Here is a 17,196-nt window from a genome sequence, read left to right as displayed (position 1 = left end):
TCAGTAACCGTGAAGCCTCGTGGGTCCTGCAAGGCGAAGTTTCTCCTCCCGTCAGGTTTTAACTAGGCCCACGTCTGCCGTCCTCCCCGGTGGCCATGTGGAGCGTGACGTGCTGGGTGTGGGCTGTGGGGTCAACACCGAGCTGCTGACCTCCGCGTCGAGGAGCCCTCGGCTGAGACGCTGACCCGGGTTCCAGCACGGTGCTGGATCCATCGCGCTGATTCTTGGCTCCGATACGAATGTGCAGCTCATGAGTTGTGTGGGGTGCGTGTTAGCCCAGGCTCTGGCTCTGGCCGTGCTAACACCAGACTCCCCATGGGATGGAGCTGGAAGGGGGGCAGCAAGATGCCCAGGGCACTGACATCATAACAGACGTGAGCAATTAGCAAAGCTGTGTTGCAGAAGCACTGATTCTTAGCTTCTGGGAAGTAATAAGCCATCAAGAGGTGGAAAGGCATGCTATCTTAATCTCCTTTTAAGTAAAAAATCTTTCCACATCAGAGAGGTGCTTTATAAACTGTGAAATAGGGAGGAAAGTTGAAATGTTTAAAGAGTCGGGTAATAGCTTTTATTACCAAAGGGAAGCTGACTTCCAACCCTGCTGTTGAGTAAGAGCGGATTTAAGACCTTCGGGCATGGTCACGAGGCACAGGCCACAAGGACACTGTGACATTTCGGGGCAGTGCTGTGTTATCTGGCTTTTGTGTGTTTTTTCAGGAGACGACAGGTCAGAGGTACAAAAGGGCATGGTGCTCTGGCCTTAGAGCACAGTTGCACACAAACATTTCCACCAGCGCATTCTGGGAGACGGAATATGCTGGAAGAGGAATCACGCCTAAGTTTTTATTGCAGGCGGAGTGCCCACCACTGTCACTGGCTCCTAGTTCACGGCACACAGGTTGAACTGGTTAAGGTGCTGATAAAATCAATTACAAAGCCAGCCACGCTACGGAAGGCAGTGTCTGACTTTGGCCACGGCACCTCTCTTAAGTTTGTTCCAACTGCCTCACTTTACAGATGAGGAAACTGAGGCAAAGAAAGGTGAACGACCTTTCACTTAAGGCCCTGCTGCCCCTGAGCAGTAAGGTTCTGTAGGAAAGGAGACTGCCTGCTATGATGGCACGGGTCAGCAGTGGACACCGAGCCCTGGAGGCCTTCTCCCCTCCTGCTCAGTCCATGCACCCTGCCCTGTCCGCACACCCACTCACCCGGCTCCGTCCGCGCACCCGGCTCCGTCCGCGCACCCGGCTCCGCCCAGTTCTTGCTTCCTGGGGAAACCTCTGATGGCCTCTCTCAACTCTCGCATGCAGCCCTGCAAACGGTGATGGTGGTGCCTGTGAGTGTGCTTTGTAAACCACAGAGCTCCATACATGTGCCAGCTATTATTATGAATTTTTTTTTCATGACATTGCTTTCCAAACTGTTAATACAGTTTAAAAGAGGTAATGTAACAGATAAAGAAGAAGTAATGGGATCCATGACCAAACAACTTTGAAAACAAGGCTGTGTGTGTGTGTGTGTGTGTGTGTGTGTGTGAAGTCGCTTCAGTCCAACTCTTTGAGACCCCATGGACCGTAGCCCACCAGGCCCCTCTGTCCATGGGATTCTCCAGGCAAGAACCCTGGAGTGGGCTGCCACACCTTCCTCCAGGGGAGCTTCTCGACCCAGGGATCAGACCTGTGTCTCTTGCGTCTCCTGCACTGGCGGGCAGGTTCTTTACCACTAGTGCCACCTGGGAAGCCCCAGAAGGCTGTATTTTACCTATGTTGGAAGCTCTGCGAGGCCTTGATGTAAAGAAGCCCTGTGACTGTGTTGACATAGAGGTCGCTAAATCTGTCTCACCATTGTAACGCTCCATCTTTACAGACCCAGACACAAAGAATGTCACGTGCCTGTCTTGTGTCAGTGTCGATAAGTGTTGCATTCGCTTACTGGCCGTCACTGGGTGTCTGGTGTGCAAGCAGCAGTGGTGCAGTGTTTCAAGTTTCGTAAGGAGACTCATCTGGTGGACTCTGGGGTAGGACTTCCCGCTGTGCTGACCTTCCAGCTGCGTGACCTGGACAAGCCCACTCCCACGTTTCTAAGCCCCAGTCTTGTCTGTGAAAGGGGTATAATAACAACCTTGCAAAGGCTTTGTGGACATGAAATGATATCACGTAAGCACAACGCTTGCCACAGCATCTGTCCTAGTCCATCCAAGCAGCTAAACTGAATACCACTCACAGGCTGCCTGTGAGCAACAGACATTCTTCTCACGTCTGGAGGCTGTAAGTCCAAGATGAGGGTGCCAGTTTGAGGCCCTCTTTCAGATCCAAACTTCTTGTATTTTCACTCGACAGAAGTGGGGAGGGATCTCCGAGGAGTCACTTTCATAGGAGGTAAAAGCCCATTTAGGAGGCCTCTGCCCTGCTCATGGAATCACCTGCCAAAGTCTCGGATGTCCTAATTCCATCACCTCGGGGATCGGTAGGGCTTCCCAGTGGCAAAGTGGTAAAGAACCTACCTGCCAAGGCAGGAGACACAGGTTCAATCTCTGGGTCGGGAAGATCCTCTGGAGAAGGGAATGGCTACCAGTTCCAATATTCTTGCCTGCAGAATCTCATGGACCTGGAATTCCATGGTGGGCTGTAATCTTCAGTGTCACAAAGAGTCAGACACGGCTGAGCGACTAACACTTTAACACACTATTATTAGTAGGATTAATTTTACTTTGTGATGGCTATACAAGATGGAAACATGACATAGACGTAGCCTGATCACTTTCCTTCAGTGCATTCTGCCCAGTGCTAGAGTTAAATTTTATCAGTTAACTACAGACACCATGATATGGAAATCTGGTGATTCACTGTTTGGAAGGACACCTGGAAGGCTCTACAAAGATGATATGTGAGCTAATCTTAAAGTAGATGTCTTCCAGGTAAGAACAAAACAACCCCACTAATAAATAGGAAAACAAACAAACAACACGAGAATTCAGGGAAGTTAATTGCCTGTCTGGCACTGCCTCCCTGGTGGCTCTGCAATTCAGCACCCTATCCCCTTAGGTCCAAAGGTGGCTCATCTTTCTCTGATTTGATTTTCTGCAGAGACTGTGACATGTGCATGCTCAGTCATGTCCGACTCTTTGCGACCCCACAGATGCAGCCCGACAGGCTCCTCTGACCACGGGATTTCCCAGGCAAGGACACTGGAGTGGGTTGCCGTTTCCTCCTCCAGGGGATCTTCCTGACCCAGGGATGTATCTCCTGCTTCTCCTGCATTGCAGGCAGATTCTTAGCCCATTGAGTCATCAGGGAAGGTCCAGAGACTGTAATAGGAAGTGTTAAAAAAAAAAAAAAGAAAGACTCTACAAATATTCAGAAATAATCTAAAACAATAGCTCCAGTTTCCTGTTTGACTTTCCCCCACAGCTTCTAGTTGCTATTTGATGGCTTCTGATTTTTCTGCCTCTCTTGTTCCCGCTCTCTGGTAACTGATCAACGAGGGGCTCAGAGTGTCTGTGAACCAAGGTTTAATTACTTCCAAGCTTAGTGATGGATAAAACTAATAACATCCAGCATTAATTTCTTCAGTGCACTGGTTAGCATTATCAAGAAAATTCAGCAAACTTAGGTTAATTGCCTGCGGGAGGTTCGGCCCCGTTCAAGGGCACACGTGGGCTACAGATGCAAAAAATAGTCCTTGTCCTCAAGCAGTTTATAAGCTAATCAAGGAAGGAAACAGCAAAGTGAGAAGTTTCAAGAGCAAATAGTGATCCACAGAGAAAGCGGGTAAGGGAAAACCACAGTCTGATTGGGCTAAATAAAAGTCCTCCTGTGATTGAGTAGATACACATGTGATCAGGTGGGCTGAGACCATTGCTCCAGCCTCCTGGAGAGCCCCAAAGGGAAGACTTGGGTGGAAAATATGAATTTAGTTAAGTCTCATCTCCGGTACCCTTCGGAACAGCATATTTTCACATGAGGCATCAGGTCTGCGTGTATCAAGCCAACTTTTCAAGTGTTTCCTACAAGCCTAGAAAACAGACAGAGCGTCTCTGCACAGACACATGAAACATTAGATGAAGTGACACGCGCTTCTCTTCTCTCCCTCCCAAGCAGAAAAGGAGGGTGACGTGATTGGTTTCCACTCAGTTTGGCTTTTTAAAAACACAGTTTCCTTGTTGAAAGTCAGCGGGTGCTTATTGTCCATTCCCTTTTGTTTTGACCATGCAGCATGGCGTGCAGAATGTTAGTTCCCAGTCCAGGGATCAAACCCATTCCCGCTGCGGGGAGAGCTTGGAGTTGTAACTTCCAGGGAGGTCCCGACCTCTTGTTGAATGTGGTCATGAATTTCACAAGGATGGCTCTGCAGGACCCCAGCTCTCCCGAGAGAGACCCTTGGCGACGGGAGGCAGGCTGGGCTGGAACGTCGCACCTTAGCGGCCAGAGTGTTTTCTGATGACTCAGGATGGCTTGATGCCTGGTCACTGGGCTGTTGCTGTTGGGTCACCCACAGGGATCACTGGTGAGAGAACGCTCTGGCCTGGAGCTGTTCGGGGTCTACACCGTCACTTCCCTCCGTGGAGGCACCGGGCTGTGAACTGCACAACAGGAAGTGGGAAGTCGCACCCCGGGATCTCCCTGTTAGAATCTTTGCTTTTTCTGTTCCCTGTTTCTGTTTTTTCTTGCCTGCTACCAGATTTAATGCTTTTTTTCTTTCTTTTATTTTCCCTCTATACTTATTTTGGAAATTATATATGGTCTGTTCTTGCAGTCGTTTCCGTTTAATTTTAATGCACGTATGTGACTTTACAAAGTCTAAACAAAGTGAAGGCCTCTGACCATGTGTGCTTGTGTGCGTGCTGAGTCGCTCAGTCGTGTCCGACTCTGCGGCCTCGTGGACTGCAGCCCGCCAGGCTCCTCTGTCCACGGGGTTCTCCAGGCAGGAGCGCTGGAGAGGGCTGCCGCGCCCTCCCCCAGGGCACCCTCCCGCCCCGGGGTGGAGCCCGCGCCTCTTCCGCCCCCTGTGTTGGCAGGCGGCTCTTCACCACTGATGCCGCCTGGGAAGCGCGTCTCTGGCCCATCTCACCCCCGCCCTCTAGCCCCGGGACGTCTCTAACCCATTTCACCCCAAACACAAGGATTCCGGAAGCGCTCGCTCCGCTCCTGGCTTACCTGTTATTTTCTTCGGCGCCGTACTGGCCATCTTGCTTCCTATCCCCAAACCAGCTGTCACCTTTTCAATCCAACAGCAGATGCTTGCTTAGATTTAGACGCGAGAGGCCTGCTTCCTTTGCTCGTCATTGCTTTCTACACCGCGCTCTTCCTTTGGGATCCGCCTCCGTCGTCATGAAACACTTCTTTAATGTTTTTTAGGCTTTTTAGCTTGTGTTTTCAGCAGGAGCGCTCTTCTTACCTTCGGTGTCTTGCTCTGTGCTTGCGGTTCCCAGTGTTTCTAACAGACGGCTGTGTTCCTGTCTGTTGTTTACTATCTGCCGCCCCGGTAGTCGGCAAGAGTGCCGCAGGCTCAGCGGCTTGAACAGCACGAGGTTTGCCTTCCCGCTCTTCCGGAGGTGGGAAGTTCGGGACCGCGGTGCTGAGAGCGTTAGTTTCTGCGGAAGGCCCTCCTCGGCGCGTAGACGGCCGTCCTCTCCTTGAGCATCACATGCTCTTCCCTCTGTTTATACAGCTCCCAGTCTCTTCTTGTTGTGAGAGCAACCATCTTCCTGAATTAACCCCCCACCTCCCCCGCCTTATGTGTCTCCAAATACAATCACCTTCCTAGGTTCTGGGGGTTAGGACATCAACTATGCCCCTGGGGACAAAGGGAGACGAATCAGGCTAAGCGCAAGTGCTCAGTGCTCTAATAACCCAACTCCATACGTCTGGTCGCTCGGTCTCGTGGAGAGTCTTTATCACATGTGTTCTGAAATTGCGCACTGTGGGCTCATTCCACCCAGGGCCTAATTGTGGGAAGACTGTGTGCCCGAGTCAGAGTTGCATCCGTACAGAGCCGCTTTATCCTGAAGGATCTGCCAGGAACCGCCAGAGTTTCCGTGGCTGAGGTCAATGTCTGTGATGATTGCCCAGCTTGGGGTTTCCTGGATTGTGTAGACAGTATAGGCACTGACCCCAGAGCCATAGCCTGTGGTTCCACACGATCGAAAGAGACCTTGCATCTTACTCAGATCACCAGGTGTTGTCAAGAAGATTGCTTTCTGTCTCCTCTTTCACTCACTGTGAATTCCTTAAAGGGTTCAGATTTATGCATGGATGTCAGTTACAGCTTCTCCTCTTGCAGGCCTGGCCATCTATGGCGCTGGCTGGCACCCAGCTTCTCCCAAGCTGGAGCCAGGCGTTGGTCTGGAGACCAACAAACTCTCCTTCACTCTGCCCCAGCCTTTCTACCCCAGCCTGGCCACAGCAGTAACTTTGCTTTATGGTCCCCTCTTTTTCTCTTGCACCTGAGACTTTAAGGTATTCGTTTAGGACATAAGCTGGAATTTATCCAGCATTTTTAAGTGTTTTAAGCATTTTCAAGATAACTAGTCTCCCACTGCCAGGATGCAAATGCAAATGTTCACTGAGATTGCTTTAAGCTTCGGGGTAATGCAGGGAGGCGTGAGATCTTAATAATGATGAACAGTTCCATCTAAAAATGGGGTATTTGTTTAGATTTTCTTTGAATCTCTCTGTTTGATTCTTTTTCATTTTCTTTAGATGGATTTGTACTTCTTATTTTTTAATTTACTTTTAATTATAATACATAGGAGCTGTTAAGTTTTTACTTTCACTGACTATATATGAAGCTTGTGATTTCTGTGTGTGTATATGTGTATACATATATATATATGTATATATATATATATAAAATTCGGTGCCTAGCCAACTTGTTGAATTCTTCTGTCATTTATGTTTTCCCATTGCTTCTCCTGGGTTTTCCATCATACAGTCATCTCAGTCCCCAACTATGGTAAATTTACCTCTGTCTTCCAGTTACTTATGACCCTATTTTATTTCATTTTGCTGGGTTGATAGTACTTTCCTAGCAGTGTTTTGTAATAACAAGGATAGAAAGCATTCTGATATTTTCTTTTCCCTGACTTAAACAGGAGTGGTTCTCATGGTTTCTTCTTAAGTTTGACACCGGGCAGCTCGCAGATTAAAGTGACTGACATTTCTGTAGGTGCTTAGAATTTACAAGCACTTTTCTGCACATCATTGTGCTGAGTTCTTGCCACCGCCTGGTTTTGTGAGACACAGGAAATGCGCTGTTTGCTCAATTTTCTTTTAAAGACAATTCACTGAAACTTGGACCTGAGTGGGCAGTGACCTTCACGGAACATTCCAGCAGACGTTTCATCCACTTTGGGTTAGCAGATGAAGTTGTAAGACTTGCCTGTTCAGACTATTGTCGATTTCTTATTGAAAATCTAAATCGGGTTTTCTTCTCTTTAAAAAGCAAGTGAGGAAAATAAAAAAGCAGTGTAGTGTTTGGAACTGAAACACGTGTGTCTCTGTGTAAACGTTGAAAGGAGCAGCTGTTGTTTTGAGATGCACAAGCTGCTAAACCTGGTCTGTTCTGTGTGTACTTGTAGGTTGACGGTATCCTCTACGGCTGCTCTGTCGGTGGCACACTTCGCACATTCCGCAGAGGTGCCCAGCAGTGAGAACTAATGGGGGCAAAACCCAGATGACATGCCTCTTGCCAGGCTCCGGCCCTGGTGGTCCTGGTGCAGGAGGAGCTTGACCCACAGGAAGAAAGGGCCCGCCCTCGGGTGCCGCCCAACAGGGCACCTGCAGGGCCGCTTCCTTCCAGGAGAGGGCGCCTTTCCCCCAGCCTCTCAAGGGTCCGCAGGCTGGTGGGTTAACCGCCCTCGTCTGAAGCAGATTTCCATACATACCTCATCAGAGCCGCAGGGAAATTCATGCCGGTGTTTTACAGGGGCTTTGCCTGATCTGGGCCTTAACAAGTCAAGGTAATTTTTGCAGAAGTTTCCCATTTATGGCTCTCAGTTTTGAAACACGAGGCCACCTTCATCACTGTCAAGAACAAACGTCTGCTGAGCGTTTGCTAAGCAGGGGTCAGGGATACGGTAGAGAAAGGGTTGACCTCAGCATGGCTACTTATCAAGCACTAGCCAGAGTTACGTGTCGCGAACTGTCTCGTGGGCGTACATTACTTTTGTTTGAAGAGAAATTTCTAGAGGCACAAGCAGAAACCACGTTAGTGTTGTAGCTGTCTCCTAGGGGGCTGGCAGTGTTTTTTGGGGGAGGAAGCAGGCACAGGCTTCCTCCTGAGTGAGCTAGAAAGAGCGGGGCGGGGCACACAAGCCTCCTGCGAGCAGTCGGAGGTCTGTGCGCGTCCACAGCAGAGCACTCAGCCTCCACGCTGCTCCTCCAAGCCTCGGAGAGACGGGACTGCTGCGTCAGCACTGGTGGCGCACGTGCTCAGCCGTGTTCACCCCTTGGCAATCTCATCTACTGTAGCCTGCCGGGCTCCTCTGCCCATGGGATTCTCCAGGCAAGGACCCTGGAATGAGTTGCCGTTTCCTCCTCAGGAGGATCTTCCCAACACGGGATCAGACCCCCGTCTCCTGCATTGGCAGGTGGATTCTGGACCTCTGAGCCATCAGAGAAGCCTGGCTGAATTGTTGATCCCATCTAGAGACATGCTTTCATGGCAGCACCTAGGCTGTTTAACCACTGTGCTCCATAGCCTAGCCCAGCATATAGAACTGATGTAGAAAATTCAAATGTCACACACAGTGAAAGCATCACTTTGTGAAGCTGTCGTTTCCACTTGCACACACACGTGCTTGCACACGGCTGAACTGGCTTGTGATTTACAGTGTCTTCATAAGTGCAATCCGCAGGTTTAAACATGTGAAGGCCTCACCTTTAGAAAACTTGTTCATAAAATCAAGAGAACAGACCAAAGCCTGCTTTCATACTTTTGGAGAAAACACATTAAAGGGAATGCAAGGAAATCTTCCCAGTTGGCTCAAGTGCCAAACAGGAGATATGAGTTCGATCCCTGGTTAGGGAAGATCCCCTGGAGAAGAAAATGGCAACCCACTCCAGTGTTCTTGCTTGAGAAATTCTCATGGACAGAGGACCCTGGTGGGCTGCAGTCCCAAAAGAGTCCAACACAGCTTAGCAGCTCAACAACAAGGAAAGCCTCACTTGCTTCCAACACAGAGGCCGCGTGGCGGGAACACAGTCTCCAGCCACCGGGAGCCCCTAGCTGCCACTTTATCACCTAGACAGCCCCATGCCTGTGATCGTCTGAGGGCTTGCAGTGCCGAGCCTGGGATGACTGAACCCAGTGGAAAACTCGAGTAGGCTGGCAGGCGCGTCTCGCAGGCTGATCCAGGTGGTTAAGCAGAGGCTCCCCTTCTCGTTAACACGCAGCCAGAGCAGTTCTTGTGGAGGAGGCTGTTTTGATGAGGCCGCTTCCAAACATGAAAGCACTGTGGCTTCATTCAGGTCACCATGGGATACTGGGTAGGGTTCCCTGTGCTCCCTGGACGGCTCAGGCAGTAAAGAATCCGCCTGCAATGCAGGAGACCTGGGTTTGATCCCTGAGTTGGGAAGATGCCCCGGAGAAGGGCATGGCAACCCCCTCCAGTATTCTTGTCTGGAGAATCCCGTGGACAGAGGAGTCTGGTGGCTACAGTCCATCGGGGTCACAAAGAGTCAGACACAACAGAGCAAGTAACACTTTCACCCCCCAGGGAAGTCCCTGCGGTAGGCTGTTGCCTGTTACAGAAACTGATGCGAGTGGGACGTCCCTGGAGGTCCAGAGGCTAAGACTGTGCCTCCCCATGCTGGGGGTGTGGGTTTGATCCCCAGTCAGGGAATTAAGATCGCACCTGCCTCATGACCAAAAAACCAAAACATAAATCAGAGCAGTGTTGTAACAAAGTCAGTAAAGGCTTTAAAAAATGGTCCCGCATCAAAAAAATTTTTAATCTTATGAGAAAAGAATCTTAAAAAAATGTATGTACATGTATAAACTGGCAGCCCCTGCTCCCTGCCAGGTTCACAGCGTGAGTCCTGGGTGGAGGCAGACGTAGAGAGTGGTGAAGTTGTCTGGCCGCACATGACTGCTTTGTTGGTTTTTATATAAGGGGCTTTAAAATGAAGGGTCATGTTTTAAGTGTGAAGGAAGTGGGGTTGGAGCTGGGGTCCGGTTCAGCGCGAGCTAAGGCTTGCCCATGACTTGTTTCTGATAACACGTTTACACTTTAAGGGTTCTGTTCTTAAGGTCATTTCACACTGGGTCATCCAGGTGAGCGGTCTCGGAATCTCGGGTGTTTTCGTCCTCACGAGACCGGTGGAGCCTGCCCTGACACTGAGGTCGCACCCTCAGCTGTAGAGGCCCGCCTCGGCCGGCCACGGCCCGGGGACCGTCTGACAGCGTGGCGGGTGGGTCCACCTTTGCCAAGGCTGCGGGTCTTCTCCAAGCGCCCCGGCGGCGCCCCCACAGGGCTGGGAGACGCCCCGACGTGGCCCTGCGGGAGGAGCCGGACGCCAGTCCCCCGGTGCGGCCCGCGGGCACCAGGCTCTCACCCCTCGCGTGCCCTCTGTGCCCTGGCGCTCCCCGCCAGCTTCCGTCTGACCGGTCGCCAGGCTGGCAGGCTGCGTCGGGCACTCCTTCTGGCCTGGGGTGGACCAGCCCTCATGGTCCTGCCCTGCCTTGTCCCTCCGCAGCCTCGCAGCAGCGGCCCATCCGTTTCCCAGTGACCAGGCCCAGTTTGCCCAGTTCTACCCCATCTCATGGCCAGACGGATTCCAACACCATGCCGTCTGGCTGGGGAGACACTGCTATGCTGACCAAGACACTTTGTAGGTAAATTAAGTAATAAATGGATAGAAGCAATAGTTGACCATCCCAGCTATCTATTGTTCAGTAATATCTATGCCAGTTAAATAGCTTTTGAATTGAGGTGTGGCTTCCCAGGTGGCGCTTGTGGTAGAGAACCTGCCTGCCAGCCCAGGACACATAAGAGACGTGGGTTCAATCCCTGGGTTTAGAAGATCCCTGGAGACAGGCATGACAACACACTCCAGTATTGTTGCCTGGAGCATTTCGTGGACAGAGGAGCTTGGCAGGCTCAGTCCGGGGGTCAGAAAGAGTTGGACATGACTGAAGTAATGCAGTGGCTTCAAAACAGTACTTGTTGTATCCTCTCGAAACTCTGTGGGCTGATGGATCAGTCTGGAAAGCGCTTCACTCCATGTGCTCTTAGCTGCAGATGCGGTCATCTGCAGGCTTGACCTGGCGCCCCATCCAAAGCAGCGCGCAGGTATGCTGTCCGTTGGCGCTGGGGGTCAGCTGGGAGCTTGGCGTGGACTGTCAGCTGGAGCACCTCGGTCCTGTGGGTGCCTTCGTTGTAGGCCTTGGGCTTCCTGAAGCCTGGCTTCTGGACCCCAGGAGTTCACACCACACAAAAGCAGGAATTGCGCATCTTTTAACATCTACTCTCAGGAGCTGCGGCAGCGAGGCTTGTGCCGCACCCCATTGGTCAGCACTGCCACGGGGCAGCCGCAGAAAGGGGAGACCCCACTTCCTGACAGATGTCTGCCCACCTGTGGCCTACCACATCGAGACAAAACAGCAGGTGAGCACGGAAGAGCTGGGCTGGCACGCTCCCGCTAGCGTTTTGAGGAGGCGATGGTGGTTTCTATGTACTTCTTGTAGCTTCACTGTATTTTCTGATTTTTTTTCTTGCAATACTAAATTGCTTTTTTTTTAACTTTAAGTACAATAAATTCTTATCTTAATGACAGATAAGAAAGCCTTTTTAAGTGAACAATGCAAAGAAATAGAGGAAAACAATAGAATGGGAAAGACTAGAGATCTCTTCAAGAAAATCAGAGATACCAAGGGAGCATTTCATGCAAAGATGGGGTCAATAAAGGACAGAATTGGTATGGACCTAACAGAAGCAGAGATATTAAGAAGAGGTGGCAAGAATACACAGAAGAACTGTACAAAAAAGATCTTCATAACCAAGATAATCACGATGGTGTGATCACTCACCTAGAGCCAGACATCCTGGAATGTGAAGTCAAGTGGGCCTTAGGAAGCATCACTATGAACAAAGCTAGTGGAGGTGATGGGATTCCAGTTGAGCTGTTTCAAATCCTGAAAGATGATGCTGTGAAAGTGCTGCACTCAATATGCCAGCAAATTTGAAAGCTCAGCAGTGGCCACAGGACTGGAAAAGGTCAGTTTTCATTCCAATCCCAAAGAAAGGCAATGCCAAAGAATGTTCTAACTACCACACAATTGCACTCATTTCACATGCTAGCAAGGTAATGCTCAAAATCCTTCAAGCTAGGCTTCAACAGTATGTGAACTGAGAACTTTCAGATGTACAAGCTGGATTTAGAAAAGGCAGAGGAACCAGAGACCAAATTGCCAACATCCTTTGGATCATAGAAAAAGCAAGAGTTCCAGAAAAACATCTGCTTTATTAATTACGTCAGAGCCTTTGATTGTGTAGATCAGAACTAACTGTGGAAAATTCTTCAAGAGATGCTGAGAGGTTCACAGGCAGGAAGGCCAGGGGTCTCCAAATGGAGGAAATAGGCTGCAAGGGTCAGAAGGAAACAACCTTTCATTGGCAATACCAGACCACCTGACCTGCCTCCTGGGAAACCTGTATGCAGGTCAGGAAGCAGCAGTTAGAACTGGACATGGAACAATGGACTGTTTCCAAATTGGGAAGGGAGTACGTCAAGGCTGTATATTGTCACCCTGCTTATTTAACTTATATGCAGAGAGTACATCATGAGAAATGCCAGGATGGAGGAAGCACAAGCTGGAATCAAGATTGCCAGGATAAATATCAATAACCTCAGATATGCAGATAACCCCATCCTTATGGCAGAAAGCAAAGAGAAAGTAAAGAGCCTCTTGATGAAAGTGAAAGAGGAGAGTGAAAAAGCTGGCTTAAAATTCAACATTCAAAAAACAAAGATCATGGCATCCGGTCCCATCACTTCATGGGAAATAGATGGGGAAACAGTGGAAACAGCGTCAGACTTTATTTTGGGGGGCTCCAAAATCACTGTAAATGGTGACTGCAGCCACAAAATTAAAAAAACAAAACAAAAAAACAAAAAAAAAACCACTTGCTCCTTGGAAGAAAAGCTATGACCAACCTAGACAGCATATTAAAAAGCAGAGACATTACTTTGCCGACAAAGGTCCATCTAGTGAAAGCTATGGTTTTTCCAGCAGTCATGTATGGATGTGAGAGCTGGACAATAAAAAAGGCTGAGTGCTGAAGAATTGATGCCTTCAAACTGTGGTGATGGAGAAGACTCTTGAGAGTTGCCTGGACAGCAAGGAGATCCAGCCAGTCCATCCTAAAGGAGATCAGTCCTGGGTGTTCATTGGAAGACGGATGCTCAAGCTGAAGCTCCAATACTTTGGCCACCTGATTCGAAGTGCTGAATCATTGGAAAAAAAACCCCTGATCCTGGGAAAGCTTGAGTAGGGGACGACAGACGATAAGATGGTGGGCGGGCATCACTGATTCAGGGGACATGAGTTTGAGCAGACTCCGGGAATTAGAGGACAGGGAAGCCTGGCTCGTTTCAGTCCATGGGGTCGCGAAGAGTCGGCCACGCCTGAGCAACTGAACAACAGCAGCAGCAAAGCCTCCACAGAGGTACATGTGTTGCTAGTGGTGCTCGACGAATTCCAACAAACTGAACACACCTTGCAAGTCAGTGGCTATTGGTTTTGCTAAGACAAAAACAGATTGAATTTTTAAAAAGAAAGATCTGTTATAAAATACGACGATGCTTACTAATCTTCTATCCTGTACAAGTGATGTGTGTCTTTGACTTTTACAAAATAACCACTAAGCCTTCATCACTCTCTATAGATTTCGGGGCCCAGCTGACTCATACCCATCCATCTATAATGAGTGGAAGTACATTATTCTGACGGCAGAATGGCCAGTCTGTATGTTTACTGAATGGACCAATGGCCTGTATCTTTCAGCAAAGTTTTGTATCATTGTCGGAATGGCATTTAATTCTCCAAACCTGTTTTGAAATTAGGCATAAATAGATAGAAAATGAGAGTTTTTAGGAAAAGCGTCATCCAGCAGTTAGTTTCAGAAATTTACCAAAAAAATCTATATGGGCACATAGTGTCGCGTTGCCCATTTTCCTGTTTGTGAGCCAATAGCTAGATTCTCATGAGCTAGAAATCACACGGTTATACAGCCAACTGTTACTACAAATTACTTACATAGAATTTTGTTAACTTTAATTTAAATTTTTGTAATGTATTTTTTTGGGGCTGTGCTGGGCCTTCTTTGCTGCCCAGAGTTTCCCTGCTTGCGGCGTTTGGGGACTGCCGTCTGCTGCAGTGTGCTGGCCTCCCCTGTCAGGATCACGGGCGCTGGAGCGTGAGCTCAGTGGAGCTTAGCTGCCCTGTGGCATGTGCGCTCCTCCTGGACCAGGGATCAAACCCACGTCCCCTGCACGGGTGGGCGGATTCCTAACCACTGAACCATCTGGGAAGTCTGAGAAAAGTTTATCTTTGAAGAGTTAATGACGAGTTTGCAACTGGAAAATCTACTGAGAGACTCTTAATTTCAGCAGACAGTGCGTAATCTGCTTTAATATTAAACCTTTGTTTCATTTTGAATTATATGTATAAGTAAACCCACAACCTGTTAAGGACATTAAGCGTGTACAGAACTTAAGTTATTGAAGCTGCAAGATGGCTGGAAGCACACGTTCGTCTCTGGCCAAGGCTGCGTCCTGCTGCGGCCCTGCGTGGGTCAGACCGTGGACCGTTCCCAGTCTGCAGAGGTCAGCTGGCTCTGCCTTGTCCAGTCGATCGAGGTGCTCCCAAGCTGTTGCCTTGTATTAACGGTGACCTACGTCCTCGTTAAGAACTTACCAGTCAAGATGGTGATCAATTAGCAAGCTCACTGACTGGGATCCTTCCTTGTGGTTCTGTTGTAAAGGATACTCATTTTTCCACTGGTTCTTCTAAAAACTGCCATCCTGTAAAAATGCCAGTTTAGCAAGAACCCTGGCTGTGAAACAGGCGTGTGCAAATCTCGCAGGTGATGAAAATCCGCCAGGCCCCCGGTGGGTGGCGGATTAGTGCCCCGGGCCCCCAGGCCAGGGGTTGTGTTACTTTTCTGTAGCTGCCGTAAACAGAGGACCACAAACTTCAAAGTTTGAAATGATCCAGAAATTTCAAAATCATCGGAGGTTTATACATGAAGGCATGAGCTCTTCAGAAGAGACAACCCTCCCACTTGGTAACCGACCAAGGTAATGAAGTCATAAAAAGCTCAAACATTAGAGAATGGGGTAAAATAAACAAAGTCCTTCCTCTTTCTGCTTGATCTCATCCTTGAACAGTTCAGTATTTCCCTTCTTCAAGACAAGGACTTTTTTGTGTTTGTGGATTTGAGCCAGCTTTAAAAATAGACTCCCCAGATGCTTTCTAGATGAGGTGATTTATGGGATTAGGAAAAAGCCCTGCCCAACACGCCATCCCCCCAAATAGTGTTCTCATTATACCTCTTTGTGGCTGAAAGTCTGTTATTAGGGATTCGTTTACTGGGCTTAGTGCTTTGTCCCTTCTTAAGAGGCAGGGACCTTGCACAAGGCTAACCCTTTAAGCACTAGTGTGTGTCAGTCGCTCAGTGGTGTCCGACTCTTTGTGGCCTGGTGGACTGTAACCCACCAGGCTCCTCTGTCCATAGGGATTCTCCAGGCAAGAATACTGGAGTGGGTTGCCATGCCCTCCTCCAGGGGATCTTCCCAACCCAGGGATCGAACCTGGATCTCTGGCATTGCAGGCAGATTCTTTACCGTCTGAGCCCCAAGGGAAGCCCCTTTAAGCCCTAAGGATCCTTAGAAGAATGAGTTTATTTAAGCTGAGTCTTTCCCTCGCTTTTCTCATCACCTGCTTTGTTTTTGTTACAGTTTGGAATCATTTCGTGTTTCCTTGCCTTTTTGTCTGTCACTACCGTAGACTCTTGCGTCTCATGAAGGCAGGGACTACTTACATCTTCATCACCATTTAGTTCCTGGGATGCAATGACAACGGATGTACCCTATAAAGATATGATTGGACAGGAGACCTTGAAGCAATGGAATCAGACGTGAGACTGAAAGGTCCTGGCGCGTCATGGAAGGCAGGAGAAACGTGGGCTGGGGGTGGGGCCGCCTCCCAAGCCTGCTCCCTGGGCCTTGCTTCCTCTTGGCTCCCACGCCCGCTGGTGGGGCTGTGCTGGCTGGTAATAGCTTCACTCTCACACCCGGTGCCATAATCAAACTTCACTGTGGCCTCACAGTTCTCTTAATGATCTGCCCTGTGAATCGAAACTCCCAGGAACGGAGTTTATTAAAATCTGAGAAAATGGAAAATCAAAGCAAGAGAAGAGTATCTGTTTTGGTTGGCTTTTTTTCTTTTTTTCAGTCCCAAAAGTTGTTTTTCCTGGTTTTTCTTTTTAACAGCTGTATAAACATTTGCCAAAAAAAAAAAGGCCTGTGAACATGGTGTGGGTGAAGGATCATTTGCAAAGGAATCTGCTGTTTGCAGAAATATTTACAGGAAGCCAGCAGCCTCCATGCACCTGTTATTCCAGGTGTGCGTTTTGACTTCACTGACCCACGTGAGCACTTGCCTTGAATGGCATTTAGTGCGAAGGGAATTTCAAAGTTAAGATGAGCAAAGCTCCCTGAGTCAGAGCAAGCAGACTTGACTCAGTAGAACTCTGCTGTAAGCCTCAGGGTGAGTGGCAGCACCACCAGCGTTTAAAATTGATATTTATTGCTTGGTTGGTGACTCCCACGGCATCTGTCTCCTCTCGAAGCCTATAAGCTCCATCTGGGAAGTCCCGTGTGGTTCTGCTTGTCGTAACATGCCCACTCACCTCCTGGCATACTGTTGGTGTACAGCATGTGATCAGAAATGTTTGTCCCAGGAATGGATACTTCTCACCGCGTTTGGTTAGGAGGCCTGTTCTGATGCTGTGAATGGCTTTTATCCATCGTTCAGATCCTTGGTTTGCTGTAGGACTGTTCATTTATCATTTCTGTCTGAGTAGCTTTCTAGCAAAGCTTTCCGACTTTTTTCACACTTAAAAAAATGGATGCTCATAGATGACTTAACTTTTCTCATGAATGGGGTCAACTGTAGGTCATTAGTGACTTA

The 17,196-nt window shown here is 49.0% G+C and overlaps 1 protein-coding gene and 1 long non-coding RNA gene across 3 annotated transcripts in view; one reads left to right on the top strand and one right to left on the bottom strand.

Annotated features, from left to right (window-relative positions):
- SNTB1 (syntrophin beta 1) overlaps positions 1–17,196 on the top strand; it is a 245,040-nt gene that overhangs the window by 181,119 nt on the left and 46,725 nt on the right. The window lies entirely within an intron of this gene.
- On the bottom strand, positions 12,449–15,217 carry LOC132657237 (uncharacterized). The gene is made up of 2 exons (XR_009595103.1): positions 14,920–15,217; positions 12,449–13,746 (listed from the first exon to the last, which is right to left on the bottom strand). It is a non-coding gene; the product is annotated as an uncharacterized LOC132657237 (long non-coding RNA).

This window comes from Ovis aries, chromosome 9, assembly GCF_016772045.2.
Source record: "Ovis aries strain OAR_USU_Benz2616 breed Rambouillet chromosome 9, ARS-UI_Ramb_v3.0, whole genome shotgun sequence".
Lineage (NCBI taxonomy): Eukaryota > Metazoa > Chordata > Mammalia > Artiodactyla > Bovidae > Ovis > Ovis aries.
Note: the sequence above shows the minus strand (reverse complement) of the source record. Positions and strands in the feature narration are given on the sequence as shown.